Source organism: Silene latifolia, chromosome 6 (genome assembly GCF_048544455.1).
Source record: "Silene latifolia isolate original U9 population chromosome 6, ASM4854445v1, whole genome shotgun sequence".
In the NCBI taxonomy this organism is placed as follows: domain Eukaryota; kingdom Viridiplantae; phylum Streptophyta; class Magnoliopsida; order Caryophyllales; family Caryophyllaceae; genus Silene; species Silene latifolia.
Genome location: NC_133531.1, coordinates 88,228,419 through 88,249,961, shown reverse-complemented (window position 1 = coordinate 88,249,961; position 21,543 = coordinate 88,228,419).

Sequence of the window (21,543 nt, the reverse complement as noted above, 5' to 3'; positions counted from 1 at the left end):
ATCGCAAGTATGAAGCCGTGAGTTCCAAATCGCCAACCAACTTCAACACGACGGATATCCCAAAATTCAAGGGGCATGAAAACCCTTTGAACCATATCCGTGCTTTCAAGGATTACATGTCTATCAAAGGCATTAAACCCGAGATGTTCTTAAGGATTTTTCTTTCATCTCTTGATACCATCCCGAAGTAATGGTTCTATTCCCTAGAACACAAGAAGATCGCCACTTGGGATGACGCCGTAATTGAGTTCGCTAAACAATATGCGGATAATGCTGAGAACCAAGTCAATATGCGCACTTTAGAGGCTCTTACCCAAAATGAGAAAGAAGGTTTCACCGACTTCCTAAGTAGGTGGAGGAAAACTAGTACCCAACATGTCTAGCGTTTAGATGAAGCTACCCTCGTGGAAAAATTCGTGGACAACTTGAAGCCTATTTATGCAAATCATTTGAGGTGCCAAAACATCAAAACCTTCAAGAACTTAATTGTACTAGGAACAAGGATCGAAGATGACATCCGTAAAGGACTCTTGTCCAAAATGGTAGGTCGTGGATATCAAGGCTCAACAATTCGTTCTTACGGCTCTACTAGCAAGACTGATGAGGTTAATCTTCTCGAACCATCAAAGAAGAGTAACCCACAAAGGAAGTTCACAAACATTGGGGATACATACTCCAACGCTCTGAAGAGATTGAGGAAACAGGGTATGCTCCAACCCATAGGGCCTACACCCGAACCAGAAAAGGAATCCAAGTTCTGGGACGAGAGTTCGTAATGCGAATATCATAGTGGTAAGGGACACGATAGAGAAAAATGTTACAAGCTAAAGCATGTACTTCAAGACATGATTGAAGACGGTCGCCTACCAATACCGCCTGGAGGTAAGCCCAACAATACTCAGAATCCTCTTGGAATTCTGATGATTACAAGTGAAGAATGTACCTTAGATTATTCACACCTCATTTCTCCAGCCGAAGAAGAGATCCATGCAATAGAAGATGAAGGGAACTACTCCACCATTTCCCCTACTATCACCGACTTTATCGCATGGGCAAAGAGTGTGAATAGACAAGTCTCAGAACTAGAAAGTGTAGTGGCGACCCTACGTAATCCAAGTACAACACCTAAAGAACGTGCGCCACTAAACCTCTCTCGAAATACTACAATGCAAGAAGTAGTAGCCGTGGTTGATAAGCTAATCGAACAAATCATCCAATTGGAAGCCGAAATCATAAGGTTGAGAGAACTTGCTACTATCAATGGAGTATCGGCCGATGATGATGAAGATGAATACCTCACCGAACACTACCTAGTCAAAATCAGTGAGGAAATAGTCCAAAACAGTGAGGACCAAGATATAGACAACCTTACTCGTTCGGGGCGTCCATATCAAAACGTTTCTCAAAATGGTCCCATAGCAAATGGTCTATTCACCAATACCAACATTGTCACGCCAAATGATAGTGAGGATACTCTACTGACCATTTACTAAAGCAACTACAGAAGACAAAGGCTGATCTTTCAGTCTGGCAACTAGTTGCAAGCTCTACTGCAAGCTTTGGCCAAAATAAACGTGGCACGTGACTCCACACCTGATGACGTAGTCAACTTGGTCTTCCAAGATTCAACTAAGCTAAGTAACCCAGTTACTTTCTCGGATGAAGATTTGCCACCTTTCGGCGCTAGTCACAACTTGGCTCTATACATTACTGTCATTTACATAAAGAAAAATATGCCAATGACTTTGGTAGATGATGGCTCAGCAGTCAACGTCATACCATTGAAAACAGCGTACAAATTAGGCATGAAAGAGTCGGATTGGACCCCTACCAATCAAGGTGTTCGCGCATATGATGGTACACGACGAAAAGTGGTAGGACTAGTTAACCTTACCATAGCCACAGGGCCTATCGAGCGAAAGGTTAACTTCCAAATAGTGGACATCGAAGCATCCTTCAACATACTTCTGGGAAGACCTTGGATTCACGCTTCCAAAGCGGTAACATCCACCCTCCACCAGAAAATCAAGATCCCACTAGATGGTAAAATGGTTACGATCATTTCGTCACCCATCAAGGCGGTAATAGAAAAGAGGTCAAGCAACCAAGTAATTGCAGATCCAGTATATGAACTTGGGGGCTTCCATAGCATAAACCTCGTAGAGAGTGAGTTGGCACCTTTGTACTTCGATCCCTACTCTAACTTAGTGGTCAACCACATGCTTAAATATCAGGGATACTTCCCGGGAATGCCATTGAATCCTGTCCAAAGAAATACCTTTGCACCTTACAAAGAAGGCAACTCAAAAAAGATACCCCTAGGATTAGGGTACAAACCCACCAAGGAAGAAGCTCTAGAAATGCTCACTCAATTCCAAAACCGCAAGAATGTGGGAATCCAAATGCGATCCTATCTCCCTACCCTAAATGGATACTTCATTAGAGAGGGGAGTCAAGAACACTTTCACGGGTTTCCCGAGCCTTAGCACTACATAGGAAAGAAACTAGTTGGAATCAAGATCTTTCACGATTGCTACTTTATTCCTACGGAAACAGTTCCTACCGTCAAGACTCGTCAAGCACCTTGCTTAGACGAATAAGCTGTTAGCTTACTGTTCAGAGGAGATCGATTTATTAGAGCCACGCAGGATGAGAACACTACCATGATACTTCAAGACGATCATTTCAACCCTGCCGCATTGATCACAGAAACTAGTTCGAATCAGCAAAAAGGATGGAGAAAGTCGATCAAGTGGATGAACAATCAAGGAAGACTCTTCAAGCTCACCACTGGAGAAGGAGAGATGTTCAAAGGAGAACCAGAAGATCATGAATTCGAGTTAGAGTCGGAGTCGGAATCAGAGTCGGAGTCTAGAGAAGTCCCTAGAGAGTCTCCTCCTGTCGTCACTCTCACTCCCCTTGTTTCTCCTAGCGTAGCATCAAGTAGTAATAGTAGTTTGGGAAATGTCCCAACAGCTGTCCCTTTACCGCCACTGACTACCGAACAGATGGCTTCTTTGTTTCAACTCTTTACCAATTTTAATATGAATAAATCAGGTTCTGCTTACTCTTTGTGTTATTCTGAATGCAATTCTGTTTACAATGATAATGAGGATGACCCAGACCCAAACTCAATCGAAATACCTCCCTACATAGCTAAAGAAATACTACAAGAGGGGGAAGGGGGACCAGTCATAGAAAACACCGAACCCATCAACGTGGGAACCGAACTAGAACCCCAAAAACTTAGGATAGGGACAACCTTTAGCCCCGCTGAAAGGGCCAGTTTTATAGACCTCCTACACGAGTTCAAGGACGTTTTTGCTTGGTCCTACAAAGACATGCCAGGGATCGACAGGGATATCGCAGAGCACAGAATTCCGATCAAACCAGGTTTCAAACCCGTAAAGCAGAAGCTTCGTCGAATGAGGACAGAATGGGCTCTTAAGATCAAAGAAGAAGTTGATAAGCAATTCAAAGTCGGCTTCATCAAAGTTTCCGAGTACTCAGATTGGGTAGCCAACATAGTACCCGTACCCAAAAAGGATGGGAGAATCCGTGTTTGTGTTGATTTCAGAGACTTAAACAAAGCGAGTCCCAAGGATGACTTTCCTCTACCACATATCGACATATTTGTGGATAATACAGCAGATCACGCGTTGTTGTCCTTCATGGATGGATACGCGGGATATGACCAGATCAAGATGGCCATAGAAGACATGCACAAGACCACCTTCGTCACTCAATGGGGCACCTATTGCTACACGGTTATGCTATTTGGTTTAATCAATGCCGGAGCCACATATAAACGCACCGTAACTACGCTACTACATGACATGATGCATAAAGAAGTTGAGGTATACGTAGATGATATGATTGTCAAGTCCAAGGATAGAGAGGGGCAAATTGCGAACCTTCACAAATTCTTCTCGAGACTACGAAAGTACAATATGAGGCTCAACCCTCATAAATGTGCATTTAAGGTAAAATCCGGCAAACTCCTGGGGTATGTCGTTAGCCAACGAGGGATAGAAATAGACCCTTCCAAGATCAAAGCTCTAATCCAAATGCCGCAACCTCAAACAGAGAAGGAAGTTAGAGGATTCTTGGGCAAAGTGCAATACATAAGTCGATTTATATCGAAACTCACCATGATTTGTGAACCAATCTTCAAAAAGCTAAAGAAAACAGATCACACCTTGTGCGATGATGACTGTCAAAAGGCATTCGACCGAATCAAGGAGATACTGGCTAAGCCACCAGTGCTCATGCCACCCTAACGAGATCAACCTCTTTGTTTATATCTCACAGTAACTGAAAAAGCCATGGGAGCTATGCTAGCACAAACCGGGGGAAAAGAAGAAAGAGCTATCTACTACCTTAGTAAGAAGTTCTTGGAGTATGAGTGCAAGTACACACCACTCGAAAAGACATGCCTCGCTCTTGTGTGGGCAACGAAGAAGCTACGCCATTACATGCTTAGCTACGCCGTTAAAATATACTCCAAAATGGATCCTGTCAAATACCTCTTCGAAAAACCCGTTCTCAATGGACGCCTAGCGAGATGGACTTTGATGCTCTCAGAGTTCGATCTCAAATATGTACCTCTGAAAGTTATAAAAGAACGCGTTGTCGCCGAGTTCTTCGCAGAAAATCCCATCAATGATGCATAAACAATAGACACCTGGTCGTTTCCGGATGAGGATATACTCCAAACCGAGGTAGACTCCTGGGACCTTTATTTTGATGGAGCATCGAACTTAAGAGGATTTGGAATAGGAGTGTTGCTCATTTCTCCTGAAGGTGAGCATACACCACTCTCTGTCAAACTCGACTTCGAGGTGATAAATAACGCAGCAGAATATGAAGCTTGCCTCATCGGGCTACAAGCAGCAGTAGGTTTAGGCATCAAGAATCTTCGGGACTGATAGTAATGTATTGTGGCGGTCTAAGAGGGTGATTTTATCACCCTCGTGTCTTTTAATATGGGTCTTTTGGTACACTTTTCCTAACAATTGGCAGTTGGTTATATGGTGGTAACTTGTGCATTTTTATTCGGTTGGGCACTCAATCCTTAATGCATGGAACCCGAGCGGCAATAGAGCGCCTTTCAAAGGTCTAGACAAGGCACAAGAGGATCACTTGTAACCCGGAAACCAGTTGGGAGAAGTAGGAATGAACACTAGAAGAAATGAAGGCGATTGAAGAGGTCTAGCTCGTGGGAAATAGAAATCCAAAAATGTGAGCCAGTGCGCAGGTGCGCACTATTGCGCATGCTGGAACAGTGCCTGCGCAGCCTACGCAGCTCTACTTTACGGGTTTTTCTAATCTCGTTTGTGGGTTTCTTAAGTGGAAATCTTTCTAGGTTTTCGTGAAGCCCTATATATACCCGAGAGTTTGAAGACCTAAACCAGGCACCTACCATCATATCATCTCATCTAATCTCATTTTTAGGGTTCTAATCTTGTAATAATTTAGAGACTATTTCCATTCAAAGTTGTATTCTTTCCTTATTTTTTTTTTGGGTTTTATGAAGACAATGGAAGGCTAAATCCTTCCCTTCTTGGTGTAATTCATCCAAAGTCTCCAACTTTGGTATTGTAAGACTCTTTTAATCTCCTCTTATTTATCTAATGATCTTTCCTTATGCTTAATCTTCATGTTGAATGAGTTTATGTTTGGGTTGGCCATCCATGCTTCTTATTTGTTCAACTATTGCAAATTCTAGAGAAATGGTTTAATCTATCTAGGATTGTTTGGAGCAAGCTTGTTGTATGTTGATTTGGTTTAAAGGATTCATGCAATAAGTAGGAAATTTCATGTCTTTTCTCATTTGTATGGTTTAATCTTGTGAGAATTGATCCTAGCTTCTTGTCTTGGCATATCTTTAATGCTCATGCTTAACTTGCACTCATGGTTTAATGAATTGTTGGTTAAACTTGAAGAATATACATAGATGGTTTAATTTGTGTATGTTATCATCTTGACTTGAAAGTATTGGGTAGAAATTAAGAGGAGAGTTGTTAAAGAGTTAAACTTTACCATTGTTGGTTACAAAGGAAGAATTGCACCAAGTTCTCTTAATTATTGAATCATCTTACCCACCAAGTGTTTGTTATATTGCTTATTAGACTAAGATTGCAAATTTTACTTTGTTTCATGTCACCAATCAACTCAAAAACCCCCTTTTCATGTCTCTCTATTGTTTGCCATTATGAATAACCATTGTTTGTCTATAGCTTTGTCATTAGTAGTCAATAGTTTACATTTCAAGTTTTTAGCTTAAAAGACCTTCTCTTGGGACCGACCCTTACTTGCACTATATTACTTTATCATTTAGAGTAGTCTAGAGTATAGTTTGGCTTATAAATTGTTAATTTGGCAGGCTAATTCTAGTATTTTACGACACCTAGTTTTCTCCCCACCAAATTTTGGTGCCGTCGCCGGGGAAGGGCAACATAGCTAAAGGCTTGATTGTTAAATTGCATGTTAGTTTTTATTTCTCTTCTCTTTGTTTTGGACAAGTAAGTGGAAGTTCTAACTTGTGTGTGTAGTGCGAAGGTTTATGTTTAGTTCTCCACAACACGGTGAATCAACCCCCGTGGAAGAGGACGCTTTTGGAGCATATTCGTGGTTATTTACTAATCCTTGGTACCAAAGAGCACAAAGAGAACATAGAGTAGAAGAAGCACCTTTAGAAGAACCTTTCGAAGAACCTATTGAAGTCAATCCGATTGAAGTAGAGTATCCCCCTATGGCGAATGACACAAGAACCATCCGGGAAATACGAGCAAAGAATTATGATGAGCAACCCTTGTGTATCACCTATCCCCCTCTAGGAGCCAATGCAAATTTCGAACTCAAAGGCTTCTTTATCCATAACTTGCCTAAGTTCCATGGCCATGCGGGGAATGACCCAAACTGTCACCTTTCGGAATTTCACATGATGTGTGAAGGTGCTATTCCGAATGGGGTGACGGAGGATCAATTCAAATTACGGGCCTTCCCATTTTCTTTGTTGGATTCGTCCAAAGATTGGCTCTTTAATCTTGATCCGGGATCTATAAGAACTTGGAAGGAAATGAAGGCGGCTTTTCTTGATAAGTAATACCCCGATGCCCGTCACAACCGTGCTAAGAAGGCCATTACTACCATAGAACAAGACCTCAATGGTGAAACCATGTATGAGTATTGGGAGAGGTTCAAAAAGTTGGTAGCTCAATGCCCATACCACGGGTTGAGCGATGATGATCTTCTTGTGAACTTCTATGAAGGGCTAAGCCAAGATGATCAAAAAATGGTCAATTCCGCTACCGGAGGAGGGTTGGAAAATTTTTCCATAGTGGATGCCAAGGAAATCATTGAGAGACTTGCATCTACTACAAGGAATTATGGAAGAACTCAAAGGGGAACAAGGAATACTTCTTCAATGGGAACCTCTTCTTCATCCAATCAAAACCTTGAGCAAAGTGTGAATGATTTGACTCACTTAGTGAAGAATATGATAGTGAACAATCCAAACAAGGATGGGAGAAAAGGGAATCAAGTGGAATGCAACTATTGTCAAGGTCCTCATTTGGAGGAAAATTGCCCCATCATGATTGAAGAAGGAATTGGAGTGGAGAATGTAAGTGCAATGGGGTATGGGAATTACAATGCTAGGAATCCTTCCGGAGGAGGATACTACAATTATGACCCTAGTGGGAACAATTACAATGTTGGGAGTAGAGACAATCCTAGACTTGGTTGGGGTGGTGACACCTCAAAGAGCTTTGTAGATGGTCAATTCAACCACTTGAGGGACCAAAATTCCCGACAAGGTCAAGGTTCAAACTCTCAAGGAAATAGGAATGGGAATTTCAATCAAGAAGGAAATAGGAATGGGAATTTCAACAACCAAGGTAGAAACCAAAGCCAAGGTCAATCATCCCAATTTGGCAATAAAGGTAACAACAATTCTCAAAAGGAACCAAGTGTTCAAGACTTGCTTAAAAACATTTTGCAAGAGCAAGTCAAAACGAACAAGAGGCTTGAAAAGATTGATGCCGACAAGAATGTTAGTGATGCCAAGGTTGCCAACCTTGAAGTCCAACTTGGCCAAATTGCCCAAGAACTTGCCAAGAAAAGTCAAAGGACCTCAACTTCTATTCCCTCCACTACATTTCCTCCTAGAGAGAATGCTAGTGCTATGACATTGAGAAAGGGGAGAACTTTAGAATCCCCTCCCAAGAATAAGAGAAGGGGCAAGTCACAAAAAGGGTTATTGAGGTTGAAGAGCAAATTGAAGAAGAACTTGTGGTTGAACAAGAGAAGGGTCCATCTTCAAAAGCTAATGAGGAAAAAGAGAGGAGTCCTTTGAGCATTGGCAAAGGAAAGGAAGGAAGCACCGACACAAAGGATTCACTCCAAGAGATTGAAAAGGAATATGAACCGGAAGTACCATTTCCTAGTGCCCTCACAAGTCCCAAGAAGTTTGATAAAGACACCGATCTTTATGAGACTTTTAGGAAATGTGAGGTCAACATCCCTCTTTTTACTATCATTAACATCGTTCCTAGGTATGAAAAGTTCCTCAAAGAACTTTTCACCCCTAAACGGAAGCCAAGGAAAGGAGTTGAAAGAGTCATGGTCAGTAGGCATGTCTCGGCAATTTTCTAACAAAATCTTCCCAAAAAGTGCGATGATTCGGGCATGCTAACTATACCGTGCTCGATTGGAGGCCAAGCTTTTGCTAAAGCTATGCTAAACTCGGGGTCCTCTATTAATGTCATGCCTTATTCCATTTATGAGACCTTAGAATTGCCTCCCTTGTCTAGGACCAATGTTGTGATCCAATTGGCGGATCGTTCCACAATTCACCCTAAAGGTCTTGTAGAAGATGTGTTGGTAGAGGTTGATAAGTTCATATTTCCGGCCGATTTTTATGTTTTGGACATGGAACCGGACTCTAAGGCTACACCCCTCTTGCTAGGGAGGCCTTTTATGAGAACCTCCAAAACCAAGCTTGACATGTATGATGGAACTTTGACCATGGAATTTGAAGGGAAAGTTTTGAAATATAATGTGTATGAGACGATGAAAAAGACCGATGATTTGAGTTGTTGCTACTTTCTTGATAAAATTGAACATTTGGCAAATCGAGTTTACCAAATTAGTCATAGGGACCCACTTGAGGTGGCCCTCACTAACAATGTCGAGAAGGAAGGGTTGCGGTTTTTGTTGTCTCATGATGTGCAGGAAAATATAGAAGCATTGGAAAAGGAAGAACCACTAGAAGACTCAAAGGAAGAAAAAGAAGTGAAAGAAATTGGAGAGGAAATGTCGAGCACCTGCGCAGCCTGCGCACTCCCCATGCGCAGCCTGCGCAGCCTGCGCAATTCCCAGCTTAACCAAATCGTGTTTTTCTTCCTATTCTTATGACAACCCATCCAAATTTCTTCCCCTAGAGGCCTCCCTTGAAAGACCACTTCCATCCATCATTAAACCACCCACCCCCAATCTAAAACCACTCCCCGGCCACTTGAAGTACGTCTTTCTTGGGGCAAGCAACACTCTACCCCTCATAGTTTCCAACCAACTTGAGAGTGAACAAGAAAGGAGATTGGTGGAAGTCTTGCACAAGTATAAGGAAGCTTTTGGGTGGAGCATTGTGGATCTAAAAGGGATAAGTCCAAGAGTTTGCATGCACAAGATCCGTTTGGAAGGGGAAGCAAAGCCGGTTCGGCAACCACAAAAAAGATTAAACCCACCAATGATGGAGGTGGTGAAGGAAGAGATCATCAAGCTACTTCAAATGGGAATCATCTACCCCATTAGTGATTCTCAATGGGTAAGTCCCACTCAATGTGTACCTAAAAAGGGTGGCGTGACGGTAATCGAGGGCAAACAAGGAGCTTTAATTCCTACCCGGATTCAAACCGGGTGGAGAGTTTGCATCGATTATCGCCGCCTAAATGCCGTGACTTTCAAAGATCATTTTCCTCTACCCTTTCTAGACCAAATGCTAGAGAGGCTAGGGGGAAAGGAATTTTATTGTTTCTTGGACGGATACTCCGGCTATTTTCAAATTCCCATACGTCCGGAGGATCAATCCAAGACAACATTCACATGCCCTTTCGGAACATATGCATACCGAAGGATGCCCTTCGGTTTGTGTAATGCTCCGGGTACTTTTCAACGTTGCATGGTGAGTCTTTTCTCGGACCTTGTTGAAAGATTCTTAGAGGTCTTCATGGATGACTTCACCGTCCATGGATATAGTTTTGAAGCTTGCTTGGACCACCTAACTATGGTCCTATCACGATGCACGGAATCACACCTTGTGTTGAATTCCGAAAAATGTCACTTTATGGTTAAAAGCGGCATCGTGTTAGGCCACATAGTCTCAAAGAGAGGGATTGAGGTGGATGTGGCTAAGGTTGAAGTGATAAAAACCTTGCCATATCCTACTAATGCTCGGGAGATTAGGTCGTTCCTAGGACACGCGGGCTTCTACCGTCGATTTATTAAGGACTTTTCCAAGATTGCTTACCCCTTGTGCAAGCTTTTGCACAAGGATGTGGAGTTTGTTTTTGATGATGCTTGTAGGTTAGCATTTGATAAGTTGAAGGAAAAGCTTGTAACGGCTCCGATAATTCAAGATCCAAAGTGGGACCTCCCATTTGAGATCATGACCGATGCTAGTGATTATGCCCTTAGCGCGGTTTTAGGCCAAAGGGACGGGAAGATTGCTCATGTGATCCAATATGCTTCTTCACTCTTGAATGATGCTCAACGGAACTACACCGTCACGGAAAAGGAATTTTTAGCGGTGGTGTATGCCATTGAAAAATTCCGGGCTTATCTCTTGGGTGCAAAGGTCATCATCTATACCGATCACAAGTCTATAAGGCAACTTGTAGACAAGAAAGAAACCAAAGCAAGGCTCATGAGATGGGTGCTTTTGTTGAGCGAGTTTGACATAGAGATCAAGGACAAGCAAGGGAGTGCTAATGTGGTGGCCGACCATTTGAGTAGGCTTCACATCAATGAATATCTCGTGAAGACTATGGGAGTAGTTGATGGTAGCTTACCACATGAATCTCTTTATTCCATGAAGGCCGTTGAGCCTTGGTATGCCAACCTTGTCAATTACATGGTCACCAAGAAGTTTCCCACCTCACTTTCATCTAGTCAAAGGAACAAGATCAAGTCCGATTCTAGATTCTATATATGGGATGAGCCATATTTATGGAAAATGTGTCAATACCAAGTCATCCGATGTTGTGTACCGGATGTAGAAATCCCTTCCATCCTAAAACATTGCCATGAGTACGCTTGTGGGGGTCACTTTGGGCCTCATAGAACGGCACGTAAAATCCTTGAGTGCGGGTTCTATTAGCCCAAGTTGTTTAAAGATGCTCATACTTTCGTTACTACTTGTGATAGATGCCAACGTTTTGGCAACATATCACGTAGGAACGAAATGCCCCAACAACCGATGCTTTACTTGAAAATTTTTGATGTTTGGGGAATAGACTTCATGGGGTCATTCCCTAATTCCTATGGATACATCTACATCCTCTTGGCGGTCGATTACGTGTCTAAGTGGGTGGAAGCCATTCCCACGAAATGTGATGATGCAAAGACGATGCAAGCTTTTGTCAAAAGTAATATATTTTCAAGGTTCGGCTTCCCAAAGGCCATTGTTAGTGATAAGGGGACTCATTTTTGCAACAAGGTGATCTCAACCTTGCTTCAAAAATATGGTGTGCTTCATAAAGTTTCTACGGCATATCACCCCCAAACAAATGGCCAAGCGGAAGTCTCAAACCGGGAGGTTAAACACATCTTGGAAAGAACGGTCAATCCCGACCGAAAGGATTGGAGCAAGAGGCTTGAAGATGCTCTTTGGGCTTATAGAACGGCTTATAAGACCCCAATCGACATGTCCCCATATAGGCTAATTTATGGGAAGGGATGCCACCTTTCCGTAGAAGTGAAGCACAAAGCCTATTGGGCAATCAAAGCTTTTAATCAAAATGTCGATGAGGCGGGATTGCACCGGAAGCTTCAAATTCAAGAATTGGAAGAGCTTAGGCACAACGCCTATGACAATGCTAGCATCTACAAGGAAAAGGCTCGGTCTTGGCATGACAAGATGGTCACAAGAAGGGTTTTCAAAGAGGGAGAAGATGTGTTGGTTTTTCAAAGTCGTCTCAAGAATTTTCCCGGCAAGCTAAGGTCGAAGTGGTATGGGCCTTACAAAGTCAAGAAAGTCTTTCCACACGGAGCGGTGGAGGTGGAAGACCCGACCTCGGGAAAAGTGATAAAGGTAAATGGGCAAAGGTTGAAGCATTACTACAAAGGAATTGAGCTACAAGGCGAAGAGGATCTTCTAAAAAGAAGATCCAATTTACAAAGATTGATTCTCCAACATTGACTAAGTCGAGCCATCGACGTTAAAAATACAGCACAAATTTGTAAATATTCTATCCCAATTTAATTGTTTTCTTAGCGTAGTTTACTTCCGCAATTTAATTCCGCAATTTATTTACTCGCATGTTAATTTTCGTTGAATTAATTTTATTTGCATTTGACATGTAAAAAGGCACTTGAGGTTTGTTAAATGATTTAGTGATTTGCAAAGACCCTCTTGGAAGGCGTGCCCAAGAGGAGATGAGAGTCGGGTTTAATAGGCAAAATGATTGGAAGAAGCTTTGAAGAAGAGATCAAAGGGTAAAAGAAGAAAAAATGAACTAGATTTGATTTTTCACAATTAAAAGAGTTGAGCACGAAACTGCGAAGGTATGCGCAGCCTGCGCATAGTGATTGCGCAGGTGCGCACTTTTGCGCAGGCTGGAACAGTGATTGCGTAGCCTGCGCAGCCTGCGCAGGTCTGTAATCTCGGTTCTTTATCCTTTCTTATCCCGTGTTCAACCCTCATTCTTTTACCAAAGCCTTTTCGACAAAACCCCTACATACCTCCTCTCATTCACTAAAAATCCAACCAAATCACTACTTATCAACAACAAACCTCCTTCTCATCACCAATTTCTTCACCAAATTCATCCTTGGAATCAAAAACACCATCAAACCTCCCATTTTCTGACAAAAATCTCCCAATCTCCCAAACCCTAGAATTTTTCCGGGTTGATTTGAAGCTTGTTCAAGTGGATTTCTGGGTTATAAAGGGGCTTTTATGCAACATTCTTCAGTATTCAAGCAAGATTGAGGATTTCCGGGAAGGTATAACAACTTTCTTCACTATCTTTGTCTTAAATTTATTCAATTCGATTTCCTTTGAGTAGTTGAGTTGAATTCTTGCTTGTAATTGCTTGTTTGGGGATTGTTGGCAATCATTTTCTGTTAGGGAAGGCAAACATTCAACAAAATTACCTTAGCTACACAAGATTGTGCTAGTGCACATAAGGTGTTTGTTGAATTGCCCCTTAGAAAAATTTTCAGATTTTTGGTTGTTTTTGCATTTTTAAAAGAGAACAAGATGGTTTTTGGTCTTGGCAAGGGAAAGTCTAAGAAGAAGGGTGAGTCCTCCAACCAACCTCCACCCAATGCACCACCCAAACCTTTTAAGGGGGATGAGGGGTTACCAAACAACCTTAAGACTTACTTTAAGTTCCTTGAGAGTAAGCCCCTACCGATTTCCAAATTCCTTCACCCGGAAACCTTGAGGGACATGGGTATCTTTGACCATACCCTTGCCTTCCTCACCAAGTTGGGGTTAGAGAGGTACATTAACCTTCAACCTCATACATACCCCGCCTACACCTTAGAATTCCTCTCAACCATCCAAATCACGGGGGAAAGAGGGAATGAACGGGTGAGCTTTAGGTTGAACAAGACTTGGCATAGCATAACCTTTGAGAGGGTGAGGGAAATTTTGAGAATCACCAAACCACCCTCCTCCATAAACCTACCGGGTACGGCCTTGGACGATTCTTGGTGTCCACTCACGGGGAAAACACACCGGACAAACAATGACAAGATCTCCTCAATCAACCCCCCCCCCCCCCCCCCCCCCATCCGGATTCTTACACGCATGATTTCGTGTTTCTTCTTTACTATGGGGGAACCTACCAAACTCAATGAGGGGGTCCGTGAGTGCATTTGGGCAATGTTGCCCGAGGGGGAGGGGGTGCCGGATTGGGCAAGGCTTTTTGTGCTTGGTGCTTCTAAGCAGCGAGAGAATAAGGGAAGCATTAATTGTGGAGGTTTTGTCACTCTCTTTGTGGCTAGTTTGATTGGGGATATTCCGGATGAACAACCTCGAGTGTGGGGGAATCACCTTTACAATGAAGCGGGGTTGGTGGAGACCCACATGATTCATCCATTGGACACGGTTCCATGAAGTTGTCATTGGTTGGGGGAGGGGGTGTACAATACATGAAGCTACCTTTGAATGGCCCCCTCCCAAGTGGACCACGAGCCCGGGATTTCTTTTGTCCCGCCGAGGCCAATCTCCCCAACCCACCCCCACAAAGAGTAAGGAAGAGGAGAGTCGTTGAGTCTTCCCAAGGCCCACAACAAGAGGAACAGAGAGAGGTTGAGATAATTGAGGGGGGATACCATGAGACCCCACACATTCCTTCATCCTACCAACCGCCTCAAGACACTCCTATGTTTGAGGCCGGGGGTTCCTCAAGTCCGCCTTTACCACCATGGCAACACCAAATGTTTAAGTACTTTTAGGAGACCCAGGGGACGTTGGAAGCAATTAGTGGGAGGGTTGAGAGCTCCCATTCTTGGCAACAACAACAACAAGCGCCAAGATTGGAGAGTTTTGATCAATTTCGAAAATCTTTTGAAGAACATAAAAGGTTGGGAGATGAGGCCGAATTGGCCCAAAGGAAAATTCTTGAGGGGATTGCCAAGAGGCAAGAGGAGTCTCTTGCATGGCAACAACAAAGTGCCAAGGCTTGGGCGGAAAATCAAGCCATGTGGCAAGAGCAAAACAAGTGGCGTGAAGAAGTGAGCCAACAATTTGGGGTGCAAAATGAAAGGCACCACCAATACCTTGAGGACTCTTACTATGACGCTCAAGCCCATAAAGACTCCTTTGGCCTTATTCAAGGCCTTTTCGGCATGACTCTTCACCAAAATAAACCAACCTATCAACCCACCATCAATGAAGCTCAAGTCAATGCGGCCTACATAAGGGCCCAACAAGAAAAAGAAAGAAGAGAAAGAAGAAGAATGAACCGGGGGGCATATGAGCAAGGCGAAGGCTCGGGCCCCTCCAACTAAAAGTTTGAAGAAGTTGGCACTCCCTCACATTGAGGACAATGTGAAATTTAAGTGTGGGGGAGTGAGAAATTGTAACATATGTAAATTGTCTTTCACGTTAATGCAAAAAAAAAAAAAAAAAAAAAAAAAAAAAAAAAAAAAAAAAATTGAAAATTCCGGCTAGGTGAAAACCCACAAGCGTGGGCACCTAGGCAAGATTGGAAAAGGTGGCCGAGGACGGAATGAAAACCCAAAAGGGCATTCCGGACAAAATGAAGAATCGAGTTGCGAGCCACCGATGAGAGGAAAGGAAAAAGCTAAGGTGAAAACCCGAAAGGGCACCTTAGGCAAAATGAGGGATTTTCAAACAAAAAAAAATTGAAAAATTGAAAAATGCAACACCAAAAAGATGGAGGGACGAGAAGGGAGTGATAAGGAGGGTCTTGGAAGGAGGCTAGCTTTAGGATTTAATTTCTTTTTGTGTCACAAATTTTTGCTTCAAATTGGTGGTTTTTCATGTTGGCTACTAAGTTGTTGATCTTTGTTGGTGTTTGGCCAACTTAGTAGCATGACTTGCATTGCTTGGAGTGATAAGGGGGTGATATAAGGGGAAGAAGAATGAGTTGGAGGATTGTTAGGGTCACTTTGCTTTTGCCTTGGGATAAGGCAAGAGTAACCACTTCTACTTTGGTGATATAAGTAGGGTGGAGTTGCGTGTTGAGTCGGCGTTGGTGGTGTGTCGTGTCCGTGTTGAGGGAGAAATAAGGCGGGGGAGTGAGTGAAGAGTGGTGTCAAATTTGAGTCAAGTTCTTTTTCCTTTTAATTGGTGGTTGTGTTTTGAGGGAGATATAAGAAGGAAGAGGAAAGGGAAGAGTGATCATTCTCTTCTACACTCTCTTAGTCGCTTGTTTCGGGTTTTGCTCGGGACTAGCAAAAGTCTAACTGTGGGGGAGTTTGATAATAATGTATTGTGGCGGTCTAAGAGGGTGATTTTATCACCCTCGTGTCTTTTAATATGGGTCTTTTGGTACACTTTTCCTAACAATTGGCAATTGGTTATGTGGTGGTAACTTGTGCATTTTTACTCGGTTGGGCACTCAATCCTTAATGCATGGAACCCGAGCGGCAATAGAGCGCCTTTCAAAGGTCAAGACAAGGCACAAGAGGATTACTTGTAACCCGGAAACCAGTTGGGAGAAGTAGGAATGAAGACTAGAAGAAATGAAGGCAATTGAAGAGGTCTAGCTCGTGGGAAATAGAAATCCAAAAATGCGAGCCAGTGCGCAGCCTGCGCAAACAGGGTGCGCAGGTGCGTACTATTGAGCAGGCTGGAACAGTGCTTGCGCAGCCTGCGCAGCTCTGCTTTACGGGTTTTTCTAATCTCGTTTGTGGGCTTCTTAAGTGGAAATCTTTCTAGGTTTTCGTGAAGCCCTATATATACCCGAGAGTTTGAAGACCTAAACCAGGCACCTACCATCATATCATCTCATCTAATCTCATTTTTAGGGTTCTAATCTTGTAATAATTTAGAGACTATTTCCATTCAAAGTTGTATTCTTTCCTTATTTTTTTTTGGGTTTTATGAAGACTATGGAAGGCTAAATCCTTCCCTTCTTGGTGTAATTCATCCAAAGTCTCCAACTTTGGTATTATAAGACTCTTTTAATCTCCTCTTATTTATCTAATGATATTTCCTTATGCTTAATCTTCATGTTGAATGAGTTTATGTTTGGGTTGGCCATCCATGCTTCTTATTTGTTCAACTATTGCAAATTCTAGAGAAATGGTTTAATCTATCTAGGATTGTTTGGAGCAAGCTTGTTGTACGTTGATTTGGTTTAAAGGATTCATGCAATAAGTAGGAAATTTCATGTCTTTTCTCATTTGTATGGTTTAATCTTGTGAGAATTGATCCTAGCTTCTTGTCTTGGCATATCTTTAATGCTCATGCTTAACTTGCACTCATGGTTTAATGAATTGTTGGTTAAACTTGAAGAATATACATAGATGGTTTAATTTGTGTATGTTATCATCTTGACTTGAAAGTATTGGGTAGAAATTAAGAGGAGAGTTGTTAAAGAGTTAAACTTTACCAATGTTGGTTACAAAGGAAGAATTGCACCAAATTCTCTTAATTATTGAATCATCTTACCCACCAAGTGTTTGTTATATTGCTTGTTAGACTAAGATTGCAAATTTTACTTTGTTTCATGTCACCAATCAACTCAAAAACCCCCCTTTTCATGTCTCTCTATTGTTTGCCATTGTGAATAACCATTGTTTGTCTATAGCTTTGTCATTAGTAGTTAATAGTTTACATTTTAAGTTTTTAGCTTAAAAGACCTTCTCTTGGGACCGACCCTTACTTGCACTATATTACTTTATCATTTAGAGTAGTCTAGAGTATAGTTTGGCTTATAAATTGTTAATTTGGTAAGCTAATTCTAGTATTTTACGACACCTAGTTTTCTCCCCACCAGGTACATGGAGATTCATCATTGATCATCAACCAAATTACGGGATCTTGGAAAATTCGGAGTGAAAGCCTAGCACCCTATCAAGCCAGAATAGACAAAGTGGCCCAATTCTTCAATCAAGTAACTTACCTACACCTACCTCGAGAAGAGAATCAATTTGCAGATGCTCTTGCAAAACTCGCATCCTTGATTAATATGCCGGATAATATGGTAGAAATGCCTTTATGCATCGAACGACGGTCAGAGCCAGCTTATGTGCACCAAATTACAGATGAGGAAGAAAACCAAAAGGAGCCTTGGTTCCAAGCAATTCTGAACTTCAAACTCAACGGCACCGATCCACCAGATATGGATAAGAGGGGACAACGTGTTATACGCTTAATAGCCTCCCAGTACGTCCTCATGCAAGGAGAATTGTATAAAAGAACACCTCTTGGTGTAGTCTTGCGTTGCCTTGATCATTCACAGGCATGGAAAGTGATGGAAGAAGTCCATGATGGAGAATGTGGCCCTCACATGAGTTGACCAATGATGGCAAAGAAAATCACGCGTTTGGGATATCACTGGACCACGATAGAATCCGATTGCATCAAATATGTCAGACATTGCCACCACTGCCAAATCTTCGGAAATGTGCAACATGTACCTCCTTCTTTACTGTACACCGTGACGTCTCCTTGGCCATTTTCTGCTTAGGTAATCAACATCATCGGGAATATCACCCCAGCCGGAACAGGAGGTCACTGTTTCATTCTGGTGGCAATCGATTATTTCACCAAATGGGTAGAAGCGGCTTCTTACACTAGTATCACAGCCAAGAACGTGGTAAAATTCATACAAACCAATATTATCTGTCGATACGGTTGCCCACATGAGATCATCAGTGACAATGGGTCACATTTCCAGGCTGAGACTGAACAATTGCTAGCCAAGTACAAGATCAAACACCACCATTCCTCGCCATATAGACCACAAATTAATGGCGCAGTAGAGGCAGCAAACAAAAATGTTGTCACAATCCTTAAGAAAATGATTGACAATTATAGAGATTGGCCAAACAAGATACCATTCGCCTTATGGGGATATCGCACATCTGTTAGGATGCCCATTGGGGCCACTCCTTTCTATTTGACTTACGACATGGAAGCCGTGCAACCAGTTGAGCTAGAAATACCATCCTTGCGTATTCTACTCGAAAGTCAAATCCCAGAAGCCGATTGGAAGAAGGATAGATATGAAGAACTCATCCTCCTGGATGAACGAAGATTGCGCGCATTACACAATGTGCAAACATATCAGGCACGTATCAAACGGGCCTTCAACAAAAGGGTTAAGCCAAGAAACATCAAAGAGGGAGACTTAGTTCTCAAATCAGTTAGACCTCTTTTACCTGTCGACCCACGAGGAAAATTCAAACCCAACTGGGCCGATCCATTTCTGGTCAAGTCCATACTCCTGAGGGCTGCGGTTAGAATCACAGACCTAGATGGGAATGAATTTGCCAACCCAACTAACCTCCACCAACTAAAACGATATTATGCCTAGAATAGGAACCAAACCGCGCCTCGCGTAACCTCACGTGTTGCTCATGTGGCACGAAATAAAAACGGCCCCTGGCCAGCTGAAATAAAGCCTATGTCACTTTGCTCTTGCATTTTGACAATTCGTCATCCTCGTATCATCAAATATACTGAATTGTGCTTCAGGAGTAAGTAAAGCTCATGCTTATTTTCTAGTTCATTACAAGCTCTTGCTTAGAACAATTATTCTTTTACATTTACTTGAACTACGCGCAAGGGTTTGATTTCATTTTTAAAATGAATACGTAGGCAGTCCTTCACAGGATACAACCCATTACTTTTTAAATGTAAATAGAAGGACATTTGCATATGCATTTGGAATTCGACAAGAATAATAAAAGAAAATCACAACGGTTTCATAACCAATCAATCTTTTATTCATTTCTTTCCATAATAATAATAATATGCCACATAATAAAAAATAATGCTATAATAAATAGGCTAGGATTCTAAAAACCCCACCATTTTATTACAAGTAATAATAATAATAAATAATACTAAGACTTAGGCTATTCTTCCATTTTCCCTTTGCCTTTGTCATTTTTGTCATATTTCTTATCTCGACCACGAGTCGGGCACTCATGCGCTATCTGAGACCTAATCACCAATGGTCTCTCTCTTGGTCTAGCCTTACCATTCTTATCAACCACCTTTTCAACGACAGGAGAAGTCTTCGATTTCTTCGACGGATGAACAACTCGGAATCCGGCTTCTTCCTCTCCCTCGGTCAAATGCTTCTCTTTCTATACATCACAAACCTTGTAATCAACATGCTCACTCTTCCTTAGCCTCTCGCGCTCCTCAGGAGTAGTAGCCTTCCTCCATTGCAAGTAGAATCTGATACCCATAATGCGCTAACAGAAGAGTTTAGGAACCACATATTTCTCTGAGCCCATTTGATGGCCCACTCTCTTCGACTCTCAGTAGTAAGCGCCATGGCAGTCTGAGGAATAGTATTGATGCGTGCATTTTATATAGTCTTTATAAGCCTTTTATGCACGTATTTCCATGCGATTCTCGTGGTTTTATGCTACGAAATGCCCCGAATATGCTACTTTAGTTTGTTTTGCTTTATTTGCAGGAATGGACCTGAAAGTGGTGGAATCGAGCCTTTTATCGTCCGTTTTGCATGAATTTAGAGGATAAGTGGATTTGGAGCGGAGATTCTACTATCTTGGGACGCGTGAAGTCATTTCGAAAGCTAAATATACAAGTCGAGGCTGAAACTAACGAAACAAGTAGCTGGCTGAGTCAAATATCAATCGATTGGAAGCTTTTGTGGTCGATCGAGCACTTTTGAAGAGAATAAGAACTCGATCGAGTATTATATTTACTCGATCGAAATGTTTTTTTTAGGGTTTCCTCGATCGAGTGGTTTATCTACTCGATCGAGATGTTTTTGTTGGTTTTTGTTCGATCGAGCAGTTTCAAATGGCTCGATCAAGTGATTTGCTTTAACACACGGGTTAGCTAGTCCGTGATTAGGTTTAAGTTTGTAAAATCCCGCTTCCCTACAAAAAGGAAGTCGGGATTAGGTCATAAGCATCTGGAACGTTGTTCCTTGACGACTCTATCACACTTCATGCTTTTCTTTCTCTCCTTTCACTGTTAAACATCTCTTTTCTCTGTTCTTTCCCGGATCTTATTCTGTAATTTTCCCTTTCCCTTTACTCTCTTTATTTAATGTTTGTTACTTTCTTATCTTTTGTTCTTGCTTTACTGTTACGTATGTCTAGCTAATTTCCCTGCTCGGATTTAGGGGAGTCGATGAATCGTTGTTAATTGCTAATTAGGTTTATAGATCGTTCGTTGTTGTTAAGTCTATGTTGTTAATCACGGCCTTCAACTGTATCTAGCTATTTGAATCGATGCATTTAGCCTTTTTAACCTTGGTAAGCCTTAACCTAGACCGGAAGGTTGGAAGGGGTGAGACCCGCAGTGAACAATAAGATGCTTTAGTGAGGGCGGAAGCTAAGCTAATAGTATTTTAGGGCGAATTGAACCAGAAGAAGATATTCGTTGCCCCTTAGATCGATACATCGACCGATCTGTACCTTAGCTGCAATTAACTGACATTCATTGATGACCCGACAATCCAAGAAACAATAGAATTCCTTCCCTCTAGCCTCTCTAGAATTTGGTCTAGAAAGGGTAAAGGGAAATGGTCTTTGAATGTCACGGCATTTAGGCGGCGATAATCGATGCAAACTCGCCACCCGGTTTGAATCCGGATGGGAATTAAAGCTCCTTTTTTGCCCTCGATT